Below are 12,584 nucleotides of genomic sequence, written 5' to 3'. Positions count from 1 at the left end.
AAAAGTAAATTAACATGAAAACGTAACAGTAAAAGTAAAAAAAAAATTGCAATAATGGACTTCATTTAAGTATATATTTATCAAAATACAATTTTATTTATTATATATATTTTATATATATATATATTATTTAAGAACAGAATAATTGCCTTTTTCGTACACTGAAATTCTGTGGTTAAATCGCATGAAAAAAATTCTGTTTGGATTGAGACTAGACATAATTGTTTTGATTGAGAATACTGTTATATTTTGTAATTACGTGATTGTTTTTAACCGTAAGTAACACGACAATCATAAATATAAATGCACGGATAAGTTAAAATCTTTAATTTACTAAATGTCGATTATACGATTAATATGAATGATTGGCCTAACAATTATCTGATAATCCAATATGTAACTTGAGAACTCGTTCTGACTTTGAATGAACCCGAAAGATCTTTTTATAATTTAGACGGGAATATTATATGTCAACGTAACACAATAATAATTTTAATGTTATCGTTTTTGGTAACAGTTTTTTTAGCAGCTTATAAAAAAGAGTACGGTTTGATTTTATTGCAGATGAATTCAATGTGATCGTGCCAAGAGTTTATCATCTAGCTAGGTACCCAGAGATTTAAAAGTCAAACTGTGTACAACAAAAATTACTTTCATTCATCATCTACGGAAACATTAACCACACGATTAGGAATGATACTTTTACCTAAGAAGCAAAATAAAGCGGTTTTACAAATATTTCATTCGAAACAAATGAAATTCCATTGATATTCTGAGGTAGACCAATAATAAATAGATCATTAATATAAGGACTGAGAGGCTTTAATTGTGGCACATCTTGAAGTAAGGGCCGATAATTTGATGAAATGAGGTCAACGAATTCCCCGCTTTCAAGGTATTCAACCCGCATTCGTATCTCTTACAATCAATCGCCTACAATGAGATCGTTATCTTTCTTCAGGATCGAAACAGCAGACTACTGATCAATATTTTACCAAAGGTCAACTTATATTTACAGATAAATCTGCTTAATCGTCCAGAAATTGAAAAACCCATCCGAAAAACAAGTGTAACATTGCTAGAGGAACGAACTCACCCGCTTATCTGTAGATTCTAAACTGAACTGTGATAATAACAATTACAATAATCTTTTTATTGCTAAAAAACAGTACAAAATTGCATCACAATCGTCAACAATCAATAACTAGAAAAGTCGTTAAAAGTCTAAATTATTAAAATTTTAAAGTCCTTTCTATCCACTCAGTCGCCCCATTCAAACATACAAAACTTATCATCATTCATACACAATTCAAACCTTTTAACGTAAGGCTCTGTCCTTATATCGATTAGCTTTATCTGTCCATGTTGAAGATAATCGTGTGCTGTTACAAGAACGGAAAATGGAAAATACAAAAAAATAAACCGGTGGACACATACGCACTTATGTCTACAGTAACTATGGAAGGTTCACGGGAAAGAAAATCACTGATCCTATTTACTTTTATAGTTTTTAAAATCGGTTATTTCATGAAATTCTATTTCTGTTGATTCAATAATGTATTGTAAGGCACTCCTTATATGTTCGTTTAGAAAAATTCATAAATAACAAATTACGTTTGAAATACCGAAATATAATTTAGTAAAATATTGTTTATTAAATTAAAAAAATCTTACAATAGTATTTCATTGAAAACTCATCCGGAAAGGTCAGATTTTATCGTCCAACATACAAATTACCAGTAATTTACATCGATTATACATGTTATAATTCAACTGACATTTTATTATGTTCATCGTCGTAAGCGGTATAATGTTTTAGAAAGGTCACAATCGCTGACGGTGCCAAGTTTTATCGAAGAACCCTGAAACGACAGTCTAAAACAAGAAGCGAATTTGTCGTAGGATGTAAACGAGCGACACTGGGATTATATAAGACACAAAAATGCCAGAACGAATATCACGACCTTAATTACTGTGAATGTCATCGGTCTAAGTTAATCACCTTTGACAAAAAGTACGGACATATTGATGCATTTCAAAAACAGTAAAGCATCACGTGCAAAACTAAAACAAACAACTACCATGAAAACGTAAATAACATACGAGATAGTACGTGAGCGCGCCATTATATACGACAAATAACAGTGTATTAAAAAAAGAATTCTAACAACTCTACAAAAACTCTTAAAACCCTATATTTGGCAAGCACCTGACAAACAAAAGGAAAGCTTTGAAATGTTAAATAAAGTGTTTTCAGAATTAAAAAAATTAAAATTCCGTACTTTATTAAAATAAAATAAATTATTTATCCTTTTTACAAAAACATTTCCTTACAAATAGCTTCTAATTAAGCTCACTTATCACTCATTCTCTTTTCTATCCTACATTTTTCCAACATTCAAAACATTTTAATTTTACGTCCGAAAATATTTTACTTGTCATTTATTGACAGATTCAGATAAAATTCATAACCATTTTTTTTTTTTCTTGGAGGCAATGATTTCATATTTACCTTGTTATTACATTTATAAAAAAAAAAATATATATTTCTCCCTTAACAAAAATCGTAGTCCACATTTCATGAAATGGAACCAGTAGTTCTACCAGTAATTTTTACAAAAGTTACTATTTTTAAAAAATACCCGCATCTTTTTCGCTAACAGGCATAATTTTTAAAACTATACTAAAAATATAAACAACCCTCTTGAATCACGCAATCGCTAGCGCGAGGTACCAGAAACTATTTACTTCCGCTCAACTGCAAATTTAATTTCGGTTTACATTTAATTTCTTCACTTCTACAACAAAATTGTATACAATGAAGCGCATTAACATATATTTGAAGGCCAAACACAAAAAAAGGATTGATTCTACCTGTTCTCAATTTATGACAACGATACAGTAATGCTGATCTTTTAAATATAACACACAGTATTACAAACGTAACCCCACCAGTGAATTTATGAATATTAGAATATTTAATTAGTTACAAGGTATCACGTACATAAATTTTTATCCTACGTAATTGAATCGTGTAAATAAAACACTACTCCTAGGAGCTGCAGACAGATTACACCCCTGGCCTCCTGAACATAGATAGCCCCGCCATCTATCTCGATCCTCTATCTGTCTTCTCCGATTGAAAACGCCAAGCGTCTTCAAGTTACGCTCCACATCATCCATCCACCTACTCCGTGGTCTTCCTTTTCTTCTTCAATTGTTCATAGTTTCACTCCATATCCTCCGTATCATCCTCTCCTCTTCCATTCTTACCGCTTGAAACACCCGTCTAATTCGTTGTGTGAAGGCGGAGAAAATGAGGAGGATTATTGCTAGCCTACTCCCGAATGAAAGAGGGCCCTCCCAACATAGGAGGAAATCCTCACTGGTGTGGTCTATTCAGCCTTGCTATATGGTGCCGAGTTGTGGGCGGGCGTTGTTAGATTTGTTAAGTACATGGGTAAATTGGAATCCACCCACAGGAGGTGTTGCATCAGAGTAGCGGTCGCCTATAGGACGGTGTCCAGGGTGGCGGTTGAAGTGATTGTTGGATTCCCGCCTGTAGACTTGATAATGCGGCGTAGCAGAACTAGAAACTGAGAACACTCCCATTAGAGGAAAGGAAGCGTTCTGCTGAAGAACTAGAAAAAGAGATCGCACAAACATAGCAGGAACGGCCTTATTGGGGACATCAGGGGTTGGTGCCGGAGGACCCATGGCACGCTGAGTTTTGAGTTAACGCAATTCCTGGCGGGTCATGGAGGATTAAAATCTTATTTGTATAGATTCGGGCTCGATCAATTTGAAAATTGTCCGGAGTGCGAGGTGGAAGAGACCACCCAACATGTTTCCTTTTTGTGTCCGCGATTCGCCATAGAGCGTAGAGATGCTCGGCAACCTGAGACGTGAGCACATGTTTCGCTCTGAAGATACCCTACGAGTCCTATTACAAGGTTTAGGCACAGTGGAAGACTGTGGAAAGACTCGTCAGGACGGTCATGAGGAAGCTCCAATTATATGAGGAGTCTCGCAGAGGAGAATGGGGTCAGTGGGCGCGGGGGCGAACAGGTCCTCCGCTGAGGGCCTAGGGGGCCCCCGTACGTATGCGGGTTGGCTGGTTGTGATGAGGCCGGGGACACTCTGCTCGTGCGTCTGATGGTGGCTACTGGTAAGTGGTGTGACTATTTAAGATTGCTGTCTTGACGGCTGTGTGGGTTTGTAACGCGTGGGTGTTGTGGATGTTAGTCCACAACACCCACGCAGCCCACAACTCGTCCTGGTTTCTGCAGGTTCTTGTGTGTTGTTGTCGGTGTATATATTTAACGTACTGTATATGTTGCTTCCAGCAGTGTGTTTTGTGTGATGTGTGACATTGTTGGATTGTTATGACTGTGTGTGAGGGCGATTCCCCCTTCTTCTGATAAAATGTTTTTATAAGCGGTTCCAGGAAGGGGGAAGCCATGGGTGGAGGTATAGTCGGTAGTACGCAGGTATACTATAACCCTTGGTTATAACTGGCGGAACCTGTTAGCGAGCCCGACACTGCTTAGGCGCCCTTAAATGGGGTACCTACCTCTTTAAAAAAAAAAGTACCCTAGGGACGCCGACCTCAGAATAAAGAATTTTAAAATAATTAATGACAAGAAATTTAAAAAAAATTCATCAAAAAAACCTCATATAATTTAAATGTCTATAAAAAGAGCAAATAGCTTATTTATTATAAAGTAAAATAAATGATTTTTTGAAGTAGCGCTTCAAGAATACTATAAATTTGTTCCTTTCTATTTTCAAAGGATCTGTATCCAGTGCTACACAAGTGAATAAGACGAAAAGTTTGAAATCTTTTTTATAACAGTCGATCCAGCCGTTCTATAATTATAGTGTCAAAAAGCAGTAAGCGTCTACATAATAAGTACAATAATCATCTCTTTAGCCCGTCATGTAAATATGGAAATTTATTTCTCCAATAATAAAAAAAAAATGATAAAAAGAAAAAACCAGGACAGATTGACAGTAAATTTCATAAAAGTTTTACAGCAAAATTTCGTGAAAAGCCTACCACTTACAAAAACTAATACGTAAAAAAATTAAGCAATGAAAGCTTTATTAATTGAATATAAAAAAAAGTTAAATAAAAATAGCTGCAGAAATTAGTATTGCATTTTCATACCTTTGACAAAAAGCATAATCAATCTACTAAAGTTTTAAAACTTTTGTTCTAAAGTTGAAATTTGTAAAAGAAATTAATTCTTCTTCAGATAAATTAACTTAAGAAACTACAGTATTTATAGGTTCTGTTGCTTAATGACGTGCATTATATTTGTTATCAACTGCCTTGAAATCAAAAATAAATTTATCGTACTATCTTTAGACAGTATTCATAAAAAAACCAGACATTCATCTACGTGTCTACAATTTTTATTTCTAACCCGTACTTCACAACCGCTATACATTTTGTAAAACGTATATTGCACAAAAATACCACTATATACTGCCAACTAATGCGATGGGTGAGAATATTCAAAGTTTAAGCAAATTCATAAAATTAAGATTTTATTGACGCAAATCGACATTTACTCTTGTAAGCATCTTGTATGTCTACATTTTTTTTAACAAAAAAAAAATTCGTTTAATGAATTAAACAGATATTTAGAATTAAAAAATAAAAAAAAAAGCTTGTGTATATCATCTTCACTAATACTAAACAGAATTTGTTACACATTGTCAGAAATCTGTCCTTGACTAGTTACAACAATATTTAAAAAATATGTTGCTATGGAAACCAGCCAAGAACGAACTTTAGACACGATCTAACAAAATTTACATATCCCAGAAACTATCTAACCACTTCATATTATCATTATTATTATTATTATTATTATAAAATAATAACTATTACGAAAAAATTTCGTATTAAATAAAAAAAAATATATATATATATATTCATTTATTTCAAACAGTCTGGTACCAATTTTTTCCTTTTGTAAGGAAAATAAATCTGTTTTTAAGTAGTACCGTAGTATTGCAATACTATAATATTATTTACAATTCTCCATTACATCACTATGGAAGAAAGACAATCACTTTTAGTTGAAAGTCACAGAATTCAACGTACAATTAAAACCTCTTTTAACGTCGTACTTAAAAAAAAGGACTTATCTTAAACGACGTTAACTGAACCAGGATTCATCGAATATAAAGCACCTAATTATAATAAGACGATTTTATTAAAATTACATTATTAAATAAAGAAATATTCTTTAAATACGATTTTAATCAAATCGAAAAAAAATTGAGATTATTTTTAATATTTACATGGGGAAAAACTCTCACAAATAGATGATCAATAAGTGCACAAATATCTTTAATATTAATTAATATCGAAAGCCCGTTGGCGTTTATAGTTCGATCAAGATTAAAGTCTTCAATTAAACAAACAATCGCGGATAAAACATAAAGCTATAGTCGTGACTTATACTTTTTTAATAAAAATTATCCGCATTCGTTGGGTGTCATGTTATTTATCGATTCCTCGATATCTGTAAGCTTGTATGGCTTATAAAGCCATCTTATATACAAAACAAATAATATTTTCAGGAAAGCTATTATCGACATAAAAAACTGTACATTAATCAAAGCGTGCGAACGCAATTTACGCAAGATATTATAAGAAAATGAATGTTAAACGAATACTTTACTGTAATCAGAAAGGTAAATAACTGTAACTGTGTTAAGAGTGAAACTATACCGATAACAGCATGTCTACGTATGGTAGATGACATTTTAAAAGACTGTGACAAAAATGTTTTTTTTTGTTTTTTTTTTTTTATCTAGGGTAACTATATTACTCACTTTCTCGGAAGAATGACTTACAGTATTTCCAGTACACCAGTTCGTGCTCGCACACATACGTAACCTACTGTGCGTGCTTTATCTAGATTAAATTACCTCGTTAAAACCTTTGTTTCACGGTGAATAAAATAGTTAAAAACTGAAAACAAAAAGTAAATGTACAAAAATATTAACTGTTAACAGTTTTCAATTTTTCTTACGTCGGTATACCTGGACAAGAACTGCCAGATTATAAATTAGCGTAAAAATGTTGCTGATTTTAAGCAAACTACAGTGATAGATTACTTCACCGATAATTTGAATCAACAACAAAATTTCATATCCTCAAAATATAAGTCGCTGGTCCGCTTCTTCAAAATCTGTGTAGATCATATCTTAAGATGTAATCTAACGGTTGTAAATCATTAAAAATAATATAAAATTAAAAACTGAAGACAAAAACAAATTAAAAATATTACTTACTTAAAAGTTTTACGGTAACTAAAACGGTTACCTAAACGGTAATTCGGTAACCTAAACGGATAAGCGAATGAAAAGTGAACAATAATAAAACTTTATACTTGAAAAAAATATTCTCACAGTACATAATGATTTTCAATCGGTAATCAACGATACGATTTATGATTTATCATTACGTACAGATTATTTTTAATGAATATAATTATTAAAAGCAATTTAACCGAATTACGTCGAACAAAAAAAAAAAAAACTTAAATTTAATAAAAATTGCTTTTGAATGATTTGAAATATAAATAAATCCGACGGTGACATCACCCGTTCGCCTATATATTACAAATAGCACAAGAAAATTGAATGGTCGCCCTTGAATCGAACAAAACTCGTTTAAATTATTATACATCGACATATATATGCTATAAGATTAGTAGAAAAAACTTGGAAATATTTTTCATATGCGGTAATATGCTGTAAAAAAAAGCAAAAAAGAATTTTCTTCGTAACGGGTGCAATTAAATGCTATCATCACAGTTAGAAATTATTAACGGGGAAAAAATACATCACATGAATTACACTGGACGTACTCCAACTGCAACCTGTAAAGATGAAAGGGCTGCTAGCTGTGAACGTATACAATTAAGTTATGATGTAAGCGGATAAATAAACACTTTCTGTCTGTTACACAAAGCCTACTACACCTGTGAACGCACACCGCATTACTTATAAAAACGTTAAGTATCGTCGTGGCTCAAGGTTAAACCTCCTCCCCGCAATTACAATACTATATTAATAATAATAATGCATAAGTGAACACACCCAGGCACGCACGCATAAGTTACAAATATTTTTATTCGATTGCCTACTACGTCATTTTCGAATATAATTAAAATTTAAAAATCAAACCGAATGCGCTAGAGTATACAGTTCGTAACAATAACTTAAAACTACGCAGATTATAAAAAATTAATAAACTAGTGCTTATTTATTGTTTAAGTAGAATGTTGACGTTATTTTTTAGTTTAAAAACGGTAGAATAAGTGGTTTTCCTAAGTCTAATTAAAATACAAAAAAATCAGTTTAAAAAAAAAGTAAAATCGTCATTAGCGTAATAGCCGCTGAAAACAAATAATTGTGGAATTATGTAAAAAAAAATTAAAACTAAAAACTAAACTTATTTATAACAGTTGTCTTATTTTTAATCGACTTAAATGAAAGGAGGTTTTCAAATAGATTAGCCCGCATGTATAAGTATTACAAACCTTCCTCTTCAATAATGGACTGAATTCGATGATTTTTATTTTCTATATTTTTTTGATGAAGTTCCACAGAGACAATCTGAAGGTTTATATATATTTTATACATATTTTTGGATTCCAGGAGAGCCTGAGATCACGCTCAGAGAGCTTTTAAAACAATTAGTATTTAGATCGAAGACTTTAGTACGGTTATCCCAAGAAAATTAAATATATCAAAAATATTCTAAAGCGATATTTAATTCAGATCTATTAATACATTTTTTTTACTTTTTCCGGTATTAATTTCGAACTGTTTTTGTAAAATATAAGATCTTAAGTCGTACACCAACATTACTCGCGCGGAAGAAAGGAATCTTTGATAAATTATATTGTTAAATATGATGCGGCCGTTCTTTAGATACAACGATTTTTGGTACAAACACATACTAATCCCTCCCTTCCAAATAATAACACCGACATACTCTACATAAATTAGAAATACAGGTCATCGTAAAAGAGTAGGTTACTGTAATTCAGATCAAGGCGGTAGGGACATTTTGAGAAGTTATGCTGGTAGTCCCGATAGCCTCAAACCCAAAAGTTTGTGCAACAGCAGTTCAAACCACCACAACAGTTTTTGTATTGTTGCTGTGGTGTGCTTAGTTCGTTACTATGTTCACTGTTCAAGAAACAGCAAAGTGTGTTTTGCGGCAGGCTGAATTAAAGTCCATAATTTTAGTTCAACGTATATTTCGACGTGAATGTTGAAAATAGCCGCTACGGGAAAGTAATTTACGACGTAGGTTCAAAGAATTCGAAGAAACTGGATCTGTTCACAAAGAAAACTCAACCGGCAGACCACGAGTATCAGACGAAACTGATGAACGAGTTGACAATTTGCAATCAGAAGTCCTAGCAAATCCATCTCTCGTCGAAAGTTAAATATTCCGAAAACAACAATTCACAAAGTTTTACACAAAAGAATGAAATTACACGCATATAAAATCCAGGTACTGCAGTAATTGAAACCTGATGATGGAGAAAAACGTTTCAGTTTCGCCGTGGAAATTTCCCACAAAATTAATGACAACGAATCGTTTTTGAGGATGAAGCTATATTCGACATTAACGGGTGTGTTAATAGACACGATTTACGAATATAGGGATCTGAAAACCCACATAATTTTTACGAAACGACACGACGCGCTTAAAGTTAATTTTTTGTGTGGTGTGATGAAAAATCGTGTAATCGGGCCTTTTTCTTCGCTGAAAAAACTGTTAATGGAAATGTTTATCTCGATATTTTAGACAATTACTGCTTTCCTCAACCGTATGAACTCGAAAACATACGAATTCAAACTAGATGGAGAACCCTCGTACATTAATGCGTTCGTCAGCCAGGCTTCGAACGGAAAATTTGGACATCGATAGGCCGGCAAGAACCTATCCTATCCTGGTCTCCATAGAGTCCACACCTGGCACCTTCGATTTTTTTTTTTGTGAGGTACATAAAATACATTGTTTATTCGCAAAAAATACGCGACCTACGTCACTTAAAGGAAAGCATTACTCAAGCAACTGTAACCGAAACAGAAGATATGTAATGCAGGAACGGGCACAAACCGAGTATCGATTGGACATCTGCCGAGCGACTAATGGTACACATATTGAAATTTATTACGTAAAGAAAACCGTTTGATGTGACAAATTCGATAAATAAACAACATCGACCGTAAGTATTTTTATTTTTATTTAATCAAGTTCAAAAGTTCTTTTATGAAGACCTTGAATTTATTAAATCTATAATTAAATGTTACTAACATTCAGTTAATTAACCTTAAACTGATGCTTGAACGGTTAATCGGCATAATCTCACATCAGCTATTATTTTAACCGCTCAGTGAACTTAAAATATCAAAGTTAAAAAAAAAAAAAAACATCAATAATAACTCACGTTTGGATAATAATATCAGTTTTACTAGTGTTTTTTACCGGGATCAATTAACGGAATTGTTTAAGTACTTTACGTTCATTAATCATTTATATGGTTTTTCTTTCTCTTTCAGAATCGTACTTCACATTCTCAAAGCATTTACATATGAAACGAGAAAGAAGTTTTATAATAAAAAAAAAAAATTGTACGAACAAAAGGGTTATATTACATTTTGACCGTTTTTAATTATTTACGTAACGAAAGATTTAAAAAAATTATTTTTCAAATATAATAGAAATTCCAGTAAAGAATTAATTGTAAGATTAAAAACTAATTCGATAAAAAAGAAATACATCTGATGATTCAAAAAGAGCTGCAACACGAGTAAGGAGAGGCCAGATGCTGATAACATTAATTAAAAATATTATGATAAATAAAAATAAGATCCCACAAAACTTTAAAAAAATACTCGAAGACAAACACAATTTAATAAACCTAGAGATTAGTTTTAGGATTAAAATATCATTAAAAAGAAAACGTTCATTACATTAAAAATAAAAAATAAAAATAAGAACTAAAGGTCAGAAGAAACTAAAATAATGCAGCCGACAGAACAGATTGTTCTTTAAGACGTGGAACAATAATAAACGCGAAGGATCACACGCTACGATTATTCCGGGTACGAGTACTGAAACAGATGAATCATTAAAGGCACAAAAAGTGAACAGTGTGGATATAATTTCTATAAAACCCTCGTAATACCGGAAACATATCAAGGATTTGACAAAAAGCTTAAAATAACAAACAAGACGTCTTTTTTAACCCATTTAGAGGTCAAACAGTACAAAAAAAAAAAAACTCCTACACAATTATTTAAATATAAATCGGAATTTAATTTTATAAATAATTCACAGTTTTCCCTATACTCAAAGAAAATAATAAATAGTACAGTTAAATGTTTCTACAGAAAAATCAATGGCGTTCAAAACCTTTTTTGAAGTGACACAATCCAAAAATGTTTAAAGAATATTGATTTTCCGGTTGTATTTTTTACATTCCTGACATCACAGCTCGAGAGTTATGCTGCAAGAAGGATTTTTTTTGCAATTCTCGACGTTTCATGACCCAGGGATCCCATAAAACAAAAAACAAAAAAAAAAGTGTGGGATAATACTCGTACGTACGTACGTGTTTTGGCAAGTTTAAAACTGAATAACTTTTGACTGGATAAACCGATTTTGAAGACAGCTTGTACAGATATTGATGTGTATGGGACAATTTGTTGGTAAAACTTTGGTGTCAATATCTCCAGGTGATCGGGTAAATACTTTCTTTCGTTCTCAAAATTTTACAAACACAGTCCCGCTTTACATAAAAACTCAGCACATGCGATAATGTACCATTGCTTACCATGCTTACCATTTTTTTAAAAATTTGCCCCAAAATTTCCTCTTCCACAAAAAATCGAAAAAAAATATTTTTACAGTTATGGCAAATTTTTTAACAAAATTTTTGTCGTCTTCCTAAGCGTAGTGGTAGTAGTGCAAATGACCCAAAAAATAAATAAATACTTTGAGGGAAATATTCGAGGGTGGAGGAGTCAATTGAAGTTTAAAAATATCGATTTTTTGAATTTGTTTTGTTTATTTAAACTTATAGACTATTATTAATAGTAATATTACAATAAAATTCCATCGTAATTCAACCCCACCGCCATAAAAAAAATCTTAGTTCGTTTTTATCGGTTGTAAATTTTACAGTGGAATCTTTTTAGTCCTCCGTTTAAAATCTAAACGTAGAAAAATCAAAAGATTTTCTTGAAAGCTGATTTTGAAAATGGGGAGCAGAAAAAATAAAAAAATACCAGATTTTAGAATTTTTTAAACTTTTTTTTTGGTTTATTTAAACATATAATGATAATTTTACCAACAAAACTACATCATAAATTAGCCCCACTCCAAAAAAGAAATCTTGGGTAACAGTTTTCATGTACGTATCACTATATAAGAATAAATAGCCAACGCCAGGAAAGTATTACAACTTTGTTGTCAGCTTTTTCAATTAGGTTATTAAAATCTTAACGTGACAATTATTTTGCTTTACTAAAAT

General features: G+C 32.0%; 1 protein-coding gene across 3 annotated transcripts in view; it reads right to left on the bottom strand.

Annotated features, from left to right (window-relative positions):
* Positions 1-12,584, bottom strand: part of twin (CCR4-NOT transcription complex subunit 6-like twin) — a 654,848-nt gene that overhangs the window by 314,270 nt on the left and 327,994 nt on the right. The gene's annotated exons all lie outside the window — the stretch shown is intronic.

This window comes from Lycorma delicatula, chromosome 1 (genome assembly GCF_047948215.1).
Source record: "Lycorma delicatula isolate Av1 chromosome 1, ASM4794821v1, whole genome shotgun sequence".
Classification (NCBI taxonomy): Eukaryota; Metazoa; Arthropoda; class Insecta; order Hemiptera; family Fulgoridae; genus Lycorma; species Lycorma delicatula.
The sequence above is the reverse complement of the archived record's forward strand: the minus strand, read 5'-3'. Positions and strand labels throughout refer to the sequence as shown.